Source organism: Phyllobates terribilis, unplaced genomic scaffold, assembly GCF_046119375.1.
Source record: "Phyllobates terribilis strain yellow unplaced genomic scaffold, ASM4611937v1 Scaffold_9317__1_contigs__length_16646, whole genome shotgun sequence".
In the NCBI taxonomy this organism is placed as follows: Eukaryota; Metazoa; Chordata; class Amphibia; order Anura; family Dendrobatidae; genus Phyllobates; species Phyllobates terribilis.
Window position 1 is genome coordinate 1 of NW_027372054.1, and position 16,647 is coordinate 16,647.

Consider the following 16,647-nt stretch of genomic DNA (forward strand, 5'->3'; position numbering starts at 1 on the left):
AAAAGGCCGAGAAGCGATAACCAGAATTCGTTTCCGACTGCGGTGCCACCCAAGGATTCCCCCTTGGAAAAAGTCCATTTGTGGAGATGGCCACCTGGACTCCCGTTAAGAAGACATGCTGTCAACCTCTAGATCCCTCACATGCCTGCACTTTTCGGCTTGCTGCTGCTGCAATCCACGCGTTTTAGATCTGCCATAACTCCACCTCTTTTAGCACAGCACCCTCAACCCCCGGCTGTTCCCACCCGCCTCAACACCGTTGGAAGGGAGGAGAACCAATTAAGGCGGGGGGGGGGGGGGGGAACGAGCAGCTGTCTACCTTAGCAGAGGGTTGCTGATTAATTACCTCTCCTGCTGCTGCTGCTGCTGGCTGTCCAGCAGCAGACTGAAGGTGGCTGCTGCTGTGCGCAGGTATATAAAGGCTCAGAGCCTATTATGACACGCGCAGCCAGCGTTCCGTTGCCACATTCCGTCTACTGCAGGCGGGATACCTGGATGGCTGAATGTCACTGAGAAGCTCACAGAGACCGCCATAAGCAACAGTTTAAAAGAATGCCACAGACTAATCAACCAAACTTTTTGGGTTGGTTTCTTTTTATAGTCTGCAGGCATTAAATGAAAGAAGTCAGTGTTCCAGCAGAGGGAGACAACGTTTCAGAAAAGGCATTGTAGCAAACCAAAAAAGAAATTTTAAGCGCAGCAGAGTAACCAGCTCACATACCTGTTAGCTCAGGTGAGTTTAAAAGGCTGCTGTTGATAACAGGGCATTTGCTAAATAGATGGTGTGTGTGCAACAATATACTGAAAGGTCAATTATATTGTGCAGCTTATCTCACCACCTGTAGTTATTTAGGTGAAAGCTCCAAAATGCTTGCCTAATATGTCTGTTTATCCAAAAGGAAGTATAGAGGGAGAGATAGATAGATAGCATTGCATTACATTACATGGCAATGCAATGCACAGTTGCTGAAGTTGAACCAAAATGAGCTTGTCATCTGGCTTCTGCAACTTTTAACATGAAAAATCCAATGAGGAGAAGAAAAGCAAAGCCAAAGAGTCCATCCCAAAATCCGACAAACAAGCCAAATGAACAAAAAGCATTGAATTCAAATTCTTTCTGATTTTAGAAACTGCATTAAAGAAGGGGTGCACCGGTCCTGGAGATACTGCAATACCAGGTCAATGCGTGGAGTGACAGAGCAAGCTCTTTTCCATCTCCCTGTTCTAAAAATCCATTTAATATATGGTCCCCAGATAGGGGACGTATCAGATATTAAACTGATAAGAACAGATACTACACTTGATCTTAGCCAAAAGGCCGAGAAGCGATAACCAGAATTGGTTTCCGACTACGGTGCCACCCAAGGATTCTGAAAAGTCCATTTGTGGAGATGGCACCTGGACTCCCGTTAAGAAGACATGCTGTCAACCTCTAGATCCCTCACATGCCTCACTTTTCGGCTTGCTGCTGCTGCAATCCACGCGTTTTAGATCTGCATAACTCCACCTCTTTTAGCACAGTACCCTCAACCCCCGCTGTTCCCACCCGCCTCAACACCGTTGGAAGGGAGGAGAACCAATTAAGGCGGGGGGTGGGGTGGAACGAGCAGCTGTCTACCCTTAGCAGGAGGGTTGCTGATTAATTACCTCTCCTGCTGCTGCTGCTCTGGCTGTCCAGCAGCAGACTGAAGGTGGCTGCTGCTGTGCGCAGGTATATAAAGGCTCAGAGCCTATTATGACACGCGCAGCCAGCGTTCCGTTGCCACATTCCGTCTACTGCAGGCGGGATACCTGGATGGCTGAATGTCACTGAGAAGCTCACAGAGACCGCCATAAGCAACAGTTTAAAAGAATGCCACAGACTAATCAACCAAACTTTTTGGTGTGGTTTCTCTTTTATAGTCTGCAGGCATTAAATGAAAGAAGTCAGTGTTCCAGCAGAGGAGACAACGTTTCAGAAAAGGCATTTTAGCAAACCAAAAAAGAAAATTTTAAGCGCAGCAGAGTAACCAGCTCACATACCTGTTAGCTCAGGTGAGTTTAAAAGGCTGCTGTTGATAACAAGGGCATTTGCTAAATAGATGGTGTGTGTGCAACAATATACTGAAAGGTCAATTATATTGTGCAGCTTATCTCACCACCTGTAGTTATTTAGGTGAAAGCTCCAAAATGCTTGCCTAATATGTCTGTTTATCCAAAAGGAAGTATAGAGGGAGAGCTAGATAGATAGCATTGCATTACATTACATGGCAATGCAATGCACAGTTGCTGAAGTTGAACCAAAATGAGCTTGTCATCTGGCTTCTGCAACTTTTAACATGAAAAATCCAATGAGGAGAAGAAAAGCAAAGCCAAAGAGTCCATCCCAAAATCCGACAAACAAGCCAAATGAACAAAAAGCATTGAATTCAATTCTTTCTGATTTTAGAAACTGCATTAAAGAAGGGGTGCACCGGTCCTGGAGATACTGCAATACCAGGTCAATGCGTGGAGTGGACAGAGCAAGCTCTTTTTCCATCTCCCTGTTCTAAAAATCCATTTAATATATGGTCCCCAGATAGGGGACGTATCAGATATTAAACTGATAAGAACAGATACTACACTTGATCTTAGCCAAAAGGCCGAGAAGCGATAACCAGAATTGGTTTCCGACTACGGTGCCACCCAAGGATTCTGAAAAGTCCATTTGTGGAGATGGCCACCTGGACTCCCGTTAAGAAGACATGCTGTCAACCTCTAGATCCCTCACATGCCTGCACTTTTCGGCTTGCTGCTGCTGCAATCCACGCGTTTTAGATCTGCATAACTCCACCTCTTTTAGCACAGTACCCTCAACCCCCGGCTGTTCCCACCCGCCTCAACACCGTTGGAAGGGAGGAGAACCAATTAAGGCGGGGGGGGGGGGTGGAACGAGCAGCTGTCTACCCTTAGCAGGAGGGTTGCTGATTAATTACCTCTCCGGCTGCTGCTGCTGCTGCTGGCTGTCCAGCAGCAGACTGAAGGTGGCTGCTGCTGTGCGCAGGTATATAAAGGCTCAGAGCCTATTATGACACGCGCAGCCAGCGTTCCATTGCCACATTCCGTCTACTGCAGGCGGGATACCTGGATGGCTGAATGTCACTGAGAAGCTCACAGAGACCGCCATAAGCAACAGTTTAAAAGAATGCCACAGACTAATCAACCAAACTTTTTGGGTTGGTTTCTCTTTTATAGTCTGCAGGCATTAAATGAAAGAAGTCAGTGTTCCAGCAGAGGGAGACAACGTTTCAGAAAAGGCATTGTAGCAAACCAAAAAAGAAATTTTAAGCGCAGCAGAGTAACCAGCTCACATACCTGTTAGCTCAGGTGAGTTTAAAAGGCTGCTGTTGATAACAAGGGCATTTGCTAAATAGATGGTGTGTGTGCAACAATATACTGAAAGGTCAATTATATTGTGCAGCTTATCTCACCACCTGTAGTTATTTAGGTGAAAGCTCCAAAATGCTTGCCTAATATGTCTGTTTATCCAAAAGGAAGTATAGAGGGAGAGCTAGATAGATAGCATTGCATTACATTACATGGCAATGCAATGCACAGTTGCTGAAGTTGAACCAAAATGAGCTTGTCATCTGGCTTCTGCAACTTTTAACATGAAAAATCCAATGAGGAGAAGAAAAGCAAAGCCAAAGAGTCCATCCCAAAATCCGACAAACAAGCCAAATGAACAAAAAGCATTGAATTCAATTCTTTCTGATTTTAGAAACTGCATTAAAGAAGGGGTGCACCGGTCCTGGAGATACTGCAATACCAGGTCAATGCGTGGAGTGGACAGAGCAAGCTCTTTTTCCATCTCCCTGTTCTAAAAATCCATTTAATATATGGTCCCCAGATAGGGGACGTATCCGATATTAAACTGATAAGAACAGATACTACACTTGATCTTAGCCAAAAGGCCGAGAAGCGATAACCAGAATTGGTTTCCGACTACGGTGCCACCCAAGGATTCTGAAAAGTCCATTTGTGGAGATGGCCACCTGGACTCCCGTTAAGAAGACATGCTGTCAACCTCTAGATCCCTCACATGCCTGCACTTTTCGGCTTGCTGCTGCTGCAATCAACGCGTTTTAGATCTGCATAACTCCACCTCTTTTAGCACAGTACCCTCAACCCCCGGCTGTTCCCACCCGCCTCAACACCGTTGGAAGGGAGGAGAACCAATTAAGGCGGGGGGGGGGGGGGGTGGAACGAGCAGCTGTCTACCCTTAGCAGGAGGGTTGCTGATTAATTACCTCTCCTGCTGCTGCTGCTGCTGCTGGCTGTCCAGCAGCAGACTGAAGGTGGCTGCTGCTGTGCGCAGGTATATAAAGGCTCAGAGCCTATTATGACACGCGCAGCCAGCGTTCCATTGCCACATTCCGTCTACTGCAGGCGGGGTACCTGGATGGCTGAATGTCACTGAGAAGCTCACAGAGACCGCCATAAGCAACAGTTTAAAAGAATGCCACAGACTAATCAACCAAACTTTTTGGGTTGGTTTCTCTTTTATAGTCTGCAGGCATTAAATGAAAGAAGTCAGTGTTCCAGCAGAGGGAGACAACGTTTCAGAAAAGGCATTGTAGCAAACCAAAAAAGAAATTTTAAGCGCAGCAGAGTAACCAGCTCACATACCTGTTAGCTCAGGTGAGTTTAAAAGGCTGCTGTTGATAACAAGGGCATTTGCTAAATAGATGGTGTGTGTGCAACAATATACTGAAAGGTCAATTATATTGTGCAGCTTATCTCACCACCTGTAGTTATTTAGGTGAAAGCTCCAAAATGCTTGCCTAATATGTCTGTTTATCCAAAAGGAAGTATAGAGGGAGAGCTAGATAGATAGCATTGCATTACATTACATGGCAATGCAATACACAGTTGCTGAAGTTGAACCAAAATGAGCTTGTCATCTGGCTTCTGCAACTTTTAACATGAAAAATCCAATGAGGAGAAGAAAAGCAAAGCCAAAGAGTCCATCCCAAAATCCGACAAACAAGCCAAATGAACAAAAAGCATTGAATTCAATTCTTTCTGATTTTAGAAACTGCATTAAAGAAGGGGTGCACCGGTCCTGGAGAAACTGCAATACCAGGTCAATGCGTGGAGTGGACAGAGCAAGCTCTTTTTCCATCTCCCTGTTCTAAAAATCCATTTAATATATGGTCCCCAGATAGGGGACGTATCAGATATTAAACTGATAAGAACAGATACTACACTTGATCTTAGCCAAAAGGCCGAGAAGCGATAACCAGAATTGGTTTCCGACTACGGTGCCACCCAAGGATTCTGAAAAGTCCATTTGTGGAGATGGCCACCTGGACTCCCGTTAAGAAGACATGCTGTCAACCTCTAGATCCCTCACATGCCTGCACTTTTCGGCTTGCTGCTGCTGCAATCCACGCGTTTTAGATCTGCATAACTCCACCTCTTTTAGCACAGTACCCTCAACCCCCGGCTGTTCCCACCCGCCTCAACACCGTTGGAAGGGAGGAGAACCAATTAAGGCGGGGGGGGGGGTGTGGAACGAGCAGCTGTCTACCCTTAGCAGGAGGGTTGCTGATTAATTACCTCTCCTGCTGCTGCTGCTGCTGCTGGCTGTCCAGCAGCAGACTGAAGGTGGCTGCTGCTGTGCGCAGGTATATAAAGGCTCAGAGCCTATTATGACACGCGCAGCCAGCGTTCCATTGCCACATTCCGTCTACTGCAGGCGGGATACCTGGATGGCTGAATGTCATTGAGAAGCTCACAGAGACCGCCATAAGCAACAGTTTAAAAGAATGCCACAGACTAATCAACCAAACTTTTTGGGTTGGTTTCTCTTTTATAGTCTGCAGGCATTAAATGAAAGAAGTCAGTGTTCCAGCAGAGGGAGACAACGTTTCAGAAAAGGCATTGTAGCAAACCAAAAAAGAAATTTTAAGCGCAGCAGAGTAACCAGCTCACATACCTGTTAGCTCAGGTGAGTTTAAAAGGCTGCTGTTGATAACAAGGGCATTTGCTAAATAGATGGTGTGTGTGCAACAATATACTGAAAGGTCAATTATATTGTGCAGCTTATCTCACCACCTGTAGTTATTTAGGTGAAAGCTCCAAAATGCTTGCCTAATATGTCTGTTTATCCAAAAGGAAGTATAGAGGGAGAGCTAGATAGATAGCATTGCATTACATTACATGGCAATGCAATGCACAGTTGCTGAAGTTGAACCAAAATGAGCTTGTCATCTGGCTTCTGCAACTTTTAACATGAAAAATCCAATGAGGAGAAGAAAAGCAAAGCCAAAGAGTCCATCCCAAAATCCGACAAACAAGCCAAATGAACAAAAAGCATTGAATTCAATTCTTTCTGATTTTAGAAACTGCATTAAAGAAGGGGTGCACCGGTCCTGGAGATACTGCAATACCAGGTCAATGCGTGGAGTGGACAGAGCAAGCTCTTTTTCCATCTCCCTGTTCTAAAAATCCATTTAATATATGGTCCCCAGATAGGGGACGTATCAGATATTAAACTGATAAGAACAGATACTACACTTGATCTTAGCCAAAAGGCCGAGAAGCGATAACCAGAATTGGTTTCCGACTACGGTGCCACCCAAGGATTCTGAAAAGTCCATTTGTGGAGATGGCCACCTGGACTCCCGTTAAGAAGACATGCTGTCAACCTCTAGATCCCTCACATGCCTGCACTTTTCGGCTTGCTGCTGCTGCAATCCACGCGTTTTAGATCTGCATAACTCCACCTCTTTTAGCACAGTACCCTCAACCCCCGGCAGTTCCCACCCGCCTCAACACCGTTGGAAGGGAGGAGAACCAATTAAGGCGGGGGGGGGGGGGGGTGGAACGAGCAGCTGTCTACCCTTAGCAGGAGGGTTGCTGATTAATTACCTCTCCTGCTGCTGCTGCTGCTGCTGGCTGTCCAGCAGCAGACTGAAGGTGGCTGCTGCTGTGCGCAGGTATATAAAGGCTCAGAGCCTATTATGACACGCGCAGCCAGCGTTCCATTGCCACATTCCGTCTACTGCAGGCGGGATACCTGGATGGCTGAATGTCACTGAGAAGCTCACAGATACCGCCATAAGCAACAGTTTAAAAGAATGCCACAGACTAATCAACCAAACTTTTTGGGTTGGTTTCTCTTTTATAGTCTGCAGGCATTAAATGAAAGAAGTCAGTGTTCCAGCAGAGGGAGACAACGTTTCAGAAAAGGCATTGTAGCAAACCAAAAAAGAAATTTTAAGCGCAGCAGAGTAACCAGCTCACATACCTGTTAGCTCAGGTGAGTTTAAAAGGCTGCTGTTGATAACAAGGGCATTTGCTAAATAGATGGTGTGTGTGCAACAATATACTGAAAGGTCAATTATATTGTGCAGCTTATCTCACCACCTGTAGTTATTTAGGTGAAAGCTCCAAAATGCTTGCCTAATATGTCTGTTTATCCAAAAGGAAGTATAGAGGGAGAGCTAGATAGATAGCATTGCATTACATTACATGGCAATGCAATGCACAGTTGCTGAAGTTGAACCAAAATGAGCTTGTCATCTGGCTTCTGCAACTTTTAACATGAAAAATCCAATGAGGAGAAGAAAAGCAAAGCCAAAGAGTCCATCCCAAAATCCGACAAACAAGCCAAATGAACAAAAAGCATTGAATTCAATTCTTTCTGATTTTAGAAACTGCATTAAAGAAGGGGTGCACCGGTCCTGGAGATACTGCAATACCAGGTCAATGCGTGGAGTGGACAGAGCAAGCTCTTTTTCCATCTCCCTGTTCTAAAAATCCATTTAATATATGGTCCCCAGATAGGGGACGTATCAGATATTAAACTGATAAGAACAGATACTACACTTGATCTTAGCCAAAAGGCCGAGAAGCGATAACCAGAATTGGTTTCCGACTACGGTGCCACCCAAGGATTCTGAAAAGTCCATTTGTGGAGATGGCCACCTGGACTCCCGTTAAGAAGACATGCTGTCAACCTCTAGATCCCTCACATGCCTGCACTTTTCGGCTTGCTGCTGCTGCAATCCACGCGTTTTAGATCTGCATAACTCCACCTCTTTTAGCACAGTACCCTCAACCCCCGGCTGTTCCCACCCGCCTCAACACCGTTGGAAGGGAGGAGAACCAATTAAGGCGGGGGGGGGGGGGGGTGGAACGAGCAGCTGTCTACCCTTAGCAGGAGGGTTGCTGATTAATTACCTCTCCTGCTGCTGCTGCTGCTGCTGGCTGTCCAGCAGCAGACTGAAGGTGGCTGCTGCTGTGCGCAGGTATATAAAGGCTCAGAGCCTATTATGACACGCGCAGCCAGCGTTCCGTTGCCACATTCCGTCTACTGCAGGCGGGATACCTGGATGGCTGAATGTCACTGAGAAGCTCACAGAGACCGCCATAAGCAACAGTTTAAAAGAATGCCACAGACTAATCAACCAAACTTTTTGGGTTGGTTTCTCTTTTATAGTCTGCAGGCATTAAATGAAAGAAGTCAGTGTTCCAGCAGAGGGAGACAACGTTTCAGAAAAGGCATTGTAGCAAACCAAAAAAGAAATTTTAAGCGCAGCAGAGTAACCAGCTCACATACCTGTTAGCTCAGGTGAGTTTAAAAGGCTGCTGTTGATAACAAGGGCATTTGCTAAATAGATGGTGTGTGTGCAACAATATACTGAAAGGTCAATTATATTGTGCAGCTTATCTCACCACCTGTAGTTATTTAGGTGAAAGCTCCAAAATGCTTGCCTAATATGTCTGTTTATCCAAAAGGAAGTATAGAGGGAGAGCTAGATAGATAGCATTGCATTACATTACATGGCAATGCAATGCACAGTTGCTGAAGTTGAACCAAAATGAGCTTGTCATCTGGCTTCTGCAACTTTTAACATGAAAAATCCAATGAGGAGAAGAAAAGCAAAGCCAAAGAGTCCATCCCAAAATCCGACAAACAAGCCAAATGAACAAAAAGCATTGAATTCAATTCTTTCTGATTTTAGAAACTGCATTAAAGAAGGGGTGCACCGGTCCTGGAGATACTGCAATACCAGGTCAATGCGTGGAGTGGACAGAGCAAGCTCTTTTTCCATCTCCCTGTTCTAAAAATCCATTTAATATATGGTCCCCAGATAGGGGACGTATCAGATATTAAACTGATAAGAACAGATACTACACTTGATCTTAGCCAAAAGGCCGAGAAGCGATAACCAGAATTGGTTTCCGACTACGGTGCCACCCAAGGATTCTGAAAAGTCCATTTGTGGAGATGGCCACCTGGACTCCCGTTAAGAAGACATGCTGTCAACCTCTAGATCCCTCACATGCCTGCACTTTTCGGCTTGCTGCTGCTGCAATCCACGCGTTTTAGATCTGCATAACTCCACCTCTTTTAGCACAGTACCCTCAACCCCCGGCAGTTCCCACCCGCCTCAACACCGTTGGAAGGGAGGAGAACCAATTAAGGCGGGGGGGGGGGGGGGTGGAACGAGCAGCTGTCTACCCTTAGCAGGAGGGTTGCTGATTAATTACCTCTCCTGCTGCTGCTGCTGGCTGTCCAGCAGCAGACTGAAGGTGGCTGCTGCTGTGCGCAGGTATATAAAGGCTCAGAGCCTATTATGACACGCGCAGCCAGCGTTCCATTGCCACATTCCGTCTACTGCAGGCGGGATACCTCGATCTCTGAATGTCACTGAGAAGCTCACAGAGACCGCCATAAGCAACAGTTTAAAAGAATGCCACAGACTAATCAACCAAACTTTTTGGGTTGGTTTCTCTTTTATAGTCTGCAGGCATTAAATGAAAGAAGTCAGTGTTCCAGCAGAGGGAGACAACGTTTCAGAAAAGGCATTGTAGCAAACCAAAAAAGAAATTTTAAGCGCAGCAGAGTAACCAGCTCACATACCTGTTAGCTCAGGTGAGTTTAAAAGGCTGCTGTTGATAACAAGGGCATTTGCTAAATAGATGGTGTGTGTGCAACAATATACTGAAAGGTCAATTATATTGTGCAGCTTATCTCACCACCTGTAGTTATTTAGGTGAAAGCTCCAAAATGCTTGCCTAATATGTCTGTTTATCCAAAAGGAAGTATAGAGGGAGAGCTAGATAGATAGCATTGCATTACATTACATGGCAATGCAATGCACAGTTGCTGAAGTTGAACCAAAATGAGCTTGTCATCTGGCTTCTGCAACTTTTAACATGAAAAATCCAATGAGGAGAAGAAAAGCAAAGCCAAAGAGTCCATCCCAAAATCCGACAAACAAGCCAAATGAACAAAAAGCATTGAATTCAATTCTTTCTGATTTTAGAAACTGCATTAAAGAAGGGGTGCACCGGTCCTGGAGATACTGCAATACCAGGTCAATGCGTGGAGTGGACAGAGCAAGCTCTTTTTCCATCTCCCTGTTCTAAAAATCCATTTAATATATGGTCCCCAGATAGGGGACGTATCAGATATTAAACTGATAAGAACAGATACTACACTTGATCTTAGCCAAAAGGCCGAGAAGCGATAACCAGAATTGGTTTCCGACTACGGTGCCACCCAAGGATTCTGAAAAGTCCATTTGTGGAGATGGCCACCTGGACTCCCGTTAAGAAGACATGCTGTCAACCTCTAGATCCCTCACATGCCTGCACTTTTCGGCTTGCTGCTGCTGCAATCCACGCGTTTTAGATCTGCATAACTCCACCTCTTTTAGCACAGTACCCTCAACCCCCGGCAGTTCCCACCCGCCTCAACACCGTTGGAAGGGAGGAGAACCAATTAAGGCGGGGGGGGGGGGGGGTGGAACGAGCAGCTGTCTACCCTTAGCAGGAGGGTTGCTGATTAATTACCTCTCCTGCTGCTGCTGCTGCTGCTGGCTGTCCAGCAGCAGACTGAAGGTGGCTGCTGCTGTGCGCAGGTATATAAAGGCTCAGAGCCTATTATGACACGCGCAGCCAGCGTTCCATTGCCACATTCCGTCTACTGCAGGCGGGATACCTGGATGGCTGAATGTCACTGAGAAGCTCACAGATACCGCCATAAGCAACAGTTTAAAAGAATGCCACAGACTAATCAACCAAACTTTTTGGGTTGGTTTCTCTTTTATAGTCTGCAGGCATTAAATGAAAGAAGTCAGTGTTCCAGCAGAGGGAGACAACGTTTCAGAAAAGGCATTGTAGCAAACCAAAAAAGAAATTTTAAGCGCAGCAGAGTAACCAGCTCACATACCTGTTAGCTCAGGTGAGTTTAAAAGGCTGCTGTTGATAACAAGGGCATTTGCTAAATAGATGGTGTGTGTGCAACAATATACTGAAAGGTCAATTATATTGTGCAGCTTATCTCACCACCTGTAGTTATTTAGGTGAAAGCTCCAAAATGCTTGCCTAATATGTCTGTTTATCCAAAAGGAAGTATAGAGGGAGAGCTAGATAGATAGCATTGCATTACATTACATGGCAATGCAATGCACAGTTGCTGAAGTTGAACCAAAATGAGCTTGTCATCTGGCTTCTGCAACTTTTAACATGAAAAATCCAATGAGGAGAAGAAAAGCAAAGCCAAAGAGTCCATCCCAAAATCCGACAAACAAGCCAAATGAACAAAAAGCATTGAATTCAATTCTTTCTGATTTTAGAAACTGCATTAAAGAAGGGGTGCACCGGTCCTGGAGATACTGCAATACCAGGTCAATGCGTGGAGTGGACAGAGCAAGCTCTTTTTCCATCTCCCTGTTCTAAAAATCCATTTAATATATGGTCCCCAGATAGGGGACGTATCAGATATTAAACTGATAAGAACAGATACTACACTTGATCTTAGCCAAAAGGCCGAGAAGCGATAACCAGAATTGGTTTCCGACTACGGTGCCACCCAAGGATTCTGAAAAGTCCATTTGTGGAGATGGCCACCTGGACTCCCGTTAAGAAGACATGCTGTCAACCTCTAGATCCCTCACATGCCTGCACTTTTCGGCTTGCTGCTGCTGCAATCCACGCGTTTTAGATCTGCATAACTCCACCTCTTTTAGCACAGTACCCTCAACCCCCGGCTGTTCCCACCCGCCTCAACACCGTTGGAAGGGAGGAGAACCAATTAAGGCGGGGGGGGGGGGGGGTGGAACGAGCAGCTGTCTACCCTTAGCAGGAGGGTTGCTGATTAATTACCTCTCCTGCTGCTGCTGCTGCTGCTGGCTGTCCAGCAGCAGACTGAAGGTGGCTGCTGCTGTGCGCAGGTATATAAAGGCTCAGAGCCTATTATGACACGCGCAGCCAGCGTTCCGTTGCCACATTCCGTCTACTGCAGGCGGGATACCTGGATGGCTGAATGTCACTGAGAAGCTCACAGAGACCGCCATAAGCAACAGTTTAAAAGAATGCCACAGACTAATCAACCAAACTTTTTGGGTTGGTTTCTCTTTTATAGTCTGCAGGCATTAAATGAAAGAAGTCAGTGTTCCAGCAGAGGGAGACAACGTTTCAGAAAAGGCATTGTAGCAAACCAAAAAAGAAATTTTAAGCGCAGCAGAGTAACCAGCTCACATACCTGTTAGCTCAGGTGAGTTTAAAAGGCTGCTGTTGATAACAAGGGCATTTGCTAAATAGATGGTGTGTGTGCAACAATATACTGAAAGGTCAATTATATTGTGCAGCTTATCTCACCACCTGTAGTTATTTAGGTGAAAGCTCCAAAATGCTTGCCTAATATGTCTGTTTATCCAAAAGGAAGTATAGAGGGAGAGCTAGATAGATAGCATTGCATTACATTACATGGCAATGCAATGCACAGTTGCTGAAGTTGAACCAAAATGAGCTTGTCATCTGGCTTCTGCAACTTTTAACATGAAAAATCCAATGAGGAGAAGAAAAGCAAAGCCAAAGAGTCCATCCCAAAATCCGACAAACAAGCCAAATGAACAAAAAGCATTGAATTCAATTCTTTCTGATTTTAGAAACTGCATTAAAGAAGGGGTGCACCGGTCCTGGAGATACTGCAATACCAGGTCAATGCGTGGAGTGGACAGAGCAAGCTCTTTTTCCATCTCCCTGTTCTAAAAATCCATTTAATATATGGTCCCCAGATAGGGGACGTATCAGATATTAAACTGATAAGAACAGATACTACACTTGATCTTAGCCAAAAGGCCGAGAAGCGATAACCAGAATTGGTTTCCGACTACGGTGCCACCCAAGGATTCTGAAAAGTCCATTTGTGGAGATGGCCACCTGGACTCCCGTTAAGAAGACATGCTGTCAACCTCTAGATCCCTCACATGCCTGCACTTTTCGGCTTGCTGCTGCTGCAATCCACGCGTTTTAGATCTGCATAACTCCACCTCTTTTAGCACAGTACCCTCAACCCCCGGCAGTTCCCACCCGCCTCAACACCGTTGGAAGGGAGGAGAACCAATTAAGGCGGGGGGGGGGGGGGGTGGAACGAGCAGCTGTCTACCCTTAGCAGGAGGGTTGCTGATTAATTACCTCTCCTGCTGCTGCTGCTGGCTGTCCAGCAGCAGACTGAAGGTGGCTGCTGCTGTGCGCAGGTATATAAAGGCTCAGAGCCTATTATGACACGCGCAGCCAGCGTTCCATTGCCACATTCCGTCTACTGCAGGCGGGATACCTCGATCTCTGAATGTCACTGAGAAGCTCACAGAGACCGCCATAAGCAACAGTTTAAAAGAATGCCACAGACTAATCAACCAAACTTTTTGGGTTGGTTTCTCTTTTATAGTCTGCAGGCATTAAATGAAAGAAGTCAGTGTTCCAGCAGAGGGAGACAACGTTTCAGAAAAGGCATTGTAGCAAACCAAAAAAGAAATTTTAAGCGCAGCAGAGTAACCAGCTCACATACCTGTTAGCTCAGGTGAGTTTAAAAGGCTGCTGTTGATAACAAGGGCATTTGCTAAATAGATGGTGTGTGTGCAACAATATACTGAAAGGTCAATTATATTGTGCAGCTTATCTCACCACCTGTAGTTATTTAGGTGAAAGCTCCAAAATGCTTGCCTAATATGTCTGTTTATCCAAAAGGAAGTATAGAGGGAGAGCTAGATAGATAGCATTGCATTACATTACATGGCAATGCAATGCACAGTTGCTGAAGTTGAACCAAAATGAGCTTGTCATCTGGCTTCTGCAACTTTTAACATGAAAAATCCAATGAGGAGAAGAAAAGCAAAGCCAAAGAGTCCATCCCAAAATCCGACAAACAAGCCAAATGAACAAAAAGCATTGAATTCAATTCTTTCTGATTTTAGAAACTGCATTAAAGAAGGGGTGCACCGGTCCTGGAGATACTGCAATACCAGGTCAATGCGTGGAGTGGACAGAGCAAGCTCTTTTTCCATCTCCCTGTTCTAAAAATCCATTTAATATATGGTCCCCAGATAGGGGACGTATCAGATATTAAACTGATAAGAACAGATACTACACTTGATCTTAGCCAAAAGGCCGAGAAGCGATAACCAGAATTGGTTTCCGACTACGGTGCCACCCAAGGATTCTGAAAAGTCCATTTGTGGAGATGGCCACCTGGACTCCCGTTAAGAAGACATGCTGTCAACCTCTAGATCCCTCACATGCCTGCACTTTTCGGCTTGCTGCTGCTGCAATCCACGCGTTTTAGATCTGCATAACTCCACCTCTTTTAGCACAGTACCCTCAACCCCCGGCTGTTCCCACCCGCCTCAACACCGTTGGAAGGGAGGAGAACCAATTAAGGCGGGGGGGGGGGGTGGAACGAGCAGCTGTCTACCCTTAGCAGGAGGGTTGCTGATTAATTACCTCTCCTGCTGCTGCTGCTGCTGCTGGCTGTCCAGCAGCAGACTGAAGGTGGCTGCTGCTGTGCGCAGGTATATAAAGGCTCAGAGCCTATTATGACACGCGCAGCCAGCGTTCCATTGCCACATTCCGTCTACTGCAGGCGGGATACCTGGATGGCTGAATGTCACTGAGAAGCTCACAGAGACCGCCATAAGCAACAGTTTAAAAGAATGCCACAGACTAATCAACCAAACTTTTTGGGTTGGTTTCTCTTTTATAGTCTGCAGGCATTAAATGAAAGAAGTCAGTGTTCCAGCAGAGGGAGACAACGTTTCAGAAAAGGCATTGTAGCAAACCAAAAAAGAAATTTTAAGCGCAGCAGAGTAACCAGCTCACATACCTGTTAGCTCAGGTGAGTTTAAAAGGCTGCTGTTGATAACAAGGGCATTTGCTAAATAGATGGTGTGTGTGCAACAATATACTGAAAGGTCAATTATATTGTGCAGCTTATCTCACCACCTGTAGTTATTTAGGTGAAAGCTCCAAAATGCTTGCCTAATATGTCTGTTTATCCAAAAGGAAGTATAGAGGGAGAGCTAGATAGATAGCATTGCATTACATTACATGGCAATGCAATGCACAGTTGCTGAAGTTGAACCAAAATGAGCTTGTCATCTGGCTTCTGCAACTTTTAACATGAAAAATCCAATGAGGAGAAGAAAAGCAAAGCCAAAGAGTCCATCCCAAAATCCGACAAACAAGCCAAATGAACAAAAAGCATTGAATTCAATTCTTTCTGATTTTAGAAACTGCATTAAAGAAGGGGTGCACCGGTCCTGGAGATACTGCAATACCAGGTCAATGCGTGGAGTGGACAGAGCAAGCTCTTTTTCCATCTCCCTGTTCTAAAAATCCATTTAATATATGGTCCCCAGATAGGGGACGTATCAGATATTAAACTGATAAGAACAGATACTACACTTGATCTTAGCCAAAAGGCCGAGAAGCGATAACCAGAATTGGTTTCCGACTACGGTGCCACCCAAGGATTCTGAAAAGTCCATTTGTGGAGATGGCCACCTGGACTCCCGTTAAGAAGACATGCTGTCAACCTCTAGATCCCTCACATGCCTGCACTTTTCGGCTTGCTGCTGCTGCAATCCACGCGTTTTAGATCTGCATAACTCCACCTCTTTTAGCACAGTACCCTCAACCCCCGGCTGTTCCCACCCGCCTCAACACCGTTGGAAGGGAGGAGAACCAATTAAGGCGGGGGGGGGGGTGGAACGAGCAGCTGTCTACCCTTAGCAGGAGGGTTGCTGATTAATTACCTCTCCTGCTGCTGCTGCTGCTGCTGGCTGTCCAGCAGCAGACTGAAGGTGGCTGCTGCTGTGCGCAGGTATATAAAGGCTCAGAGCCTATTATGACACGCGCAGCCAGCGTTCCATTGCCACATTCCGTCTACTGCAGGCGGGATACCTGGATGGCTGAATGTCACTGAGAAGCTCACAGAGACCGCCATAAGCAACAGTTTAAAAGAATGCCACAGACTAATCAACCAAACTTTTTGGGTTGGTTTCTCTTTCATAGTCTGCAGGCATTAAATGAAAGAAGTCAGTGTTCCAGCAGAGGGAGACAACGTTTCAGAAAAGGCATTGTAGCAAACCAAAAAAGAAATTTTAAGCGCAGCAGAGTAACCAGCTCACATACCTGTTAGCTCAGGTGAGTTTAAAAGGCTGCTGTTGATAACAAGGGCATTTGCTAAATAGATGGTGTGTGTGCAACAATATACTGAAAGGTCAATTATATTGTGCAGCTTATCTCACCACCTGTAGTTATTTAGGTGAAAGCTCCAAAATGCTTGCCTAATATGTCTGTTTATCCAAAAGGAAGTATAGAGGGAGA

General features: G+C 45.6%; 12 non-coding genes across 12 annotated transcripts; all 12 read right to left on the reverse strand.

The window, feature by feature from the left end:
* Nucleotides 1-1,141: 1,141 nt before the first annotated feature.
* LOC141252735 (U2 spliceosomal RNA) lies at nucleotides 1,142-1,330 on the reverse strand. Its single transcript, XR_012314060.1, has one exon. It is a non-coding gene; the product is annotated as a U2 spliceosomal RNA (small nuclear RNA).
* Nucleotides 1,331-2,442: 1,112 nt separating this feature from the next.
* LOC141252728 (U2 spliceosomal RNA) lies at nucleotides 2,443-2,633 on the reverse strand. Its single transcript, XR_012314053.1, has one exon. It is a non-coding gene; the product is annotated as a U2 spliceosomal RNA (small nuclear RNA).
* Nucleotides 2,634-3,753: 1,120 nt separating this feature from the next.
* LOC141252734 (U2 spliceosomal RNA) lies at nucleotides 3,754-3,944 on the reverse strand. The gene has a single exon (XR_012314059.1). It is a non-coding gene; the product is annotated as a U2 spliceosomal RNA (small nuclear RNA).
* A 1,123-nt stretch (nucleotides 3,945-5,067) lies between these two features.
* LOC141252733 (U2 spliceosomal RNA) lies at nucleotides 5,068-5,258 on the reverse strand. Its single transcript, XR_012314058.1, has one exon. It is a non-coding gene; the product is annotated as a U2 spliceosomal RNA (small nuclear RNA).
* Nucleotides 5,259-6,379: 1,121 nt separating this feature from the next.
* On the reverse strand, nucleotides 6,380-6,570 carry LOC141252736 (U2 spliceosomal RNA). The gene has a single exon (XR_012314061.1). It is a non-coding gene; the product is annotated as a U2 spliceosomal RNA (small nuclear RNA).
* Nucleotides 6,571-7,693: 1,123 nt separating this feature from the next.
* On the reverse strand, nucleotides 7,694-7,884 carry LOC141252737 (U2 spliceosomal RNA). The gene has a single exon (XR_012314062.1). It is a non-coding gene; the product is annotated as a U2 spliceosomal RNA (small nuclear RNA).
* Nucleotides 7,885-9,007: 1,123 nt separating this feature from the next.
* Nucleotides 9,008-9,198, reverse strand: LOC141252739 (U2 spliceosomal RNA). The gene has a single exon (XR_012314063.1). It is a non-coding gene; the product is annotated as a U2 spliceosomal RNA (small nuclear RNA).
* A 1,117-nt stretch (nucleotides 9,199-10,315) lies between these two features.
* Nucleotides 10,316-10,506, reverse strand: LOC141252740 (U2 spliceosomal RNA). Its single transcript, XR_012314064.1, has one exon. It is a non-coding gene; the product is annotated as a U2 spliceosomal RNA (small nuclear RNA).
* A 1,123-nt stretch (nucleotides 10,507-11,629) lies between these two features.
* On the reverse strand, nucleotides 11,630-11,820 carry LOC141252729 (U2 spliceosomal RNA). The gene has a single exon (XR_012314054.1). It is a non-coding gene; the product is annotated as a U2 spliceosomal RNA (small nuclear RNA).
* A 1,123-nt stretch (nucleotides 11,821-12,943) lies between these two features.
* On the reverse strand, nucleotides 12,944-13,134 carry LOC141252730 (U2 spliceosomal RNA). The gene has a single exon (XR_012314055.1). It is a non-coding gene; the product is annotated as a U2 spliceosomal RNA (small nuclear RNA).
* A 1,117-nt stretch (nucleotides 13,135-14,251) lies between these two features.
* LOC141252731 (U2 spliceosomal RNA) lies at nucleotides 14,252-14,442 on the reverse strand. Its single transcript, XR_012314056.1, has one exon. It is a non-coding gene; the product is annotated as a U2 spliceosomal RNA (small nuclear RNA).
* A 1,120-nt stretch (nucleotides 14,443-15,562) lies between these two features.
* LOC141252732 (U2 spliceosomal RNA) lies at nucleotides 15,563-15,753 on the reverse strand. The gene has a single exon (XR_012314057.1). It is a non-coding gene; the product is annotated as a U2 spliceosomal RNA (small nuclear RNA).
* Nucleotides 15,754-16,647: the final 894 nt, after the last annotated feature.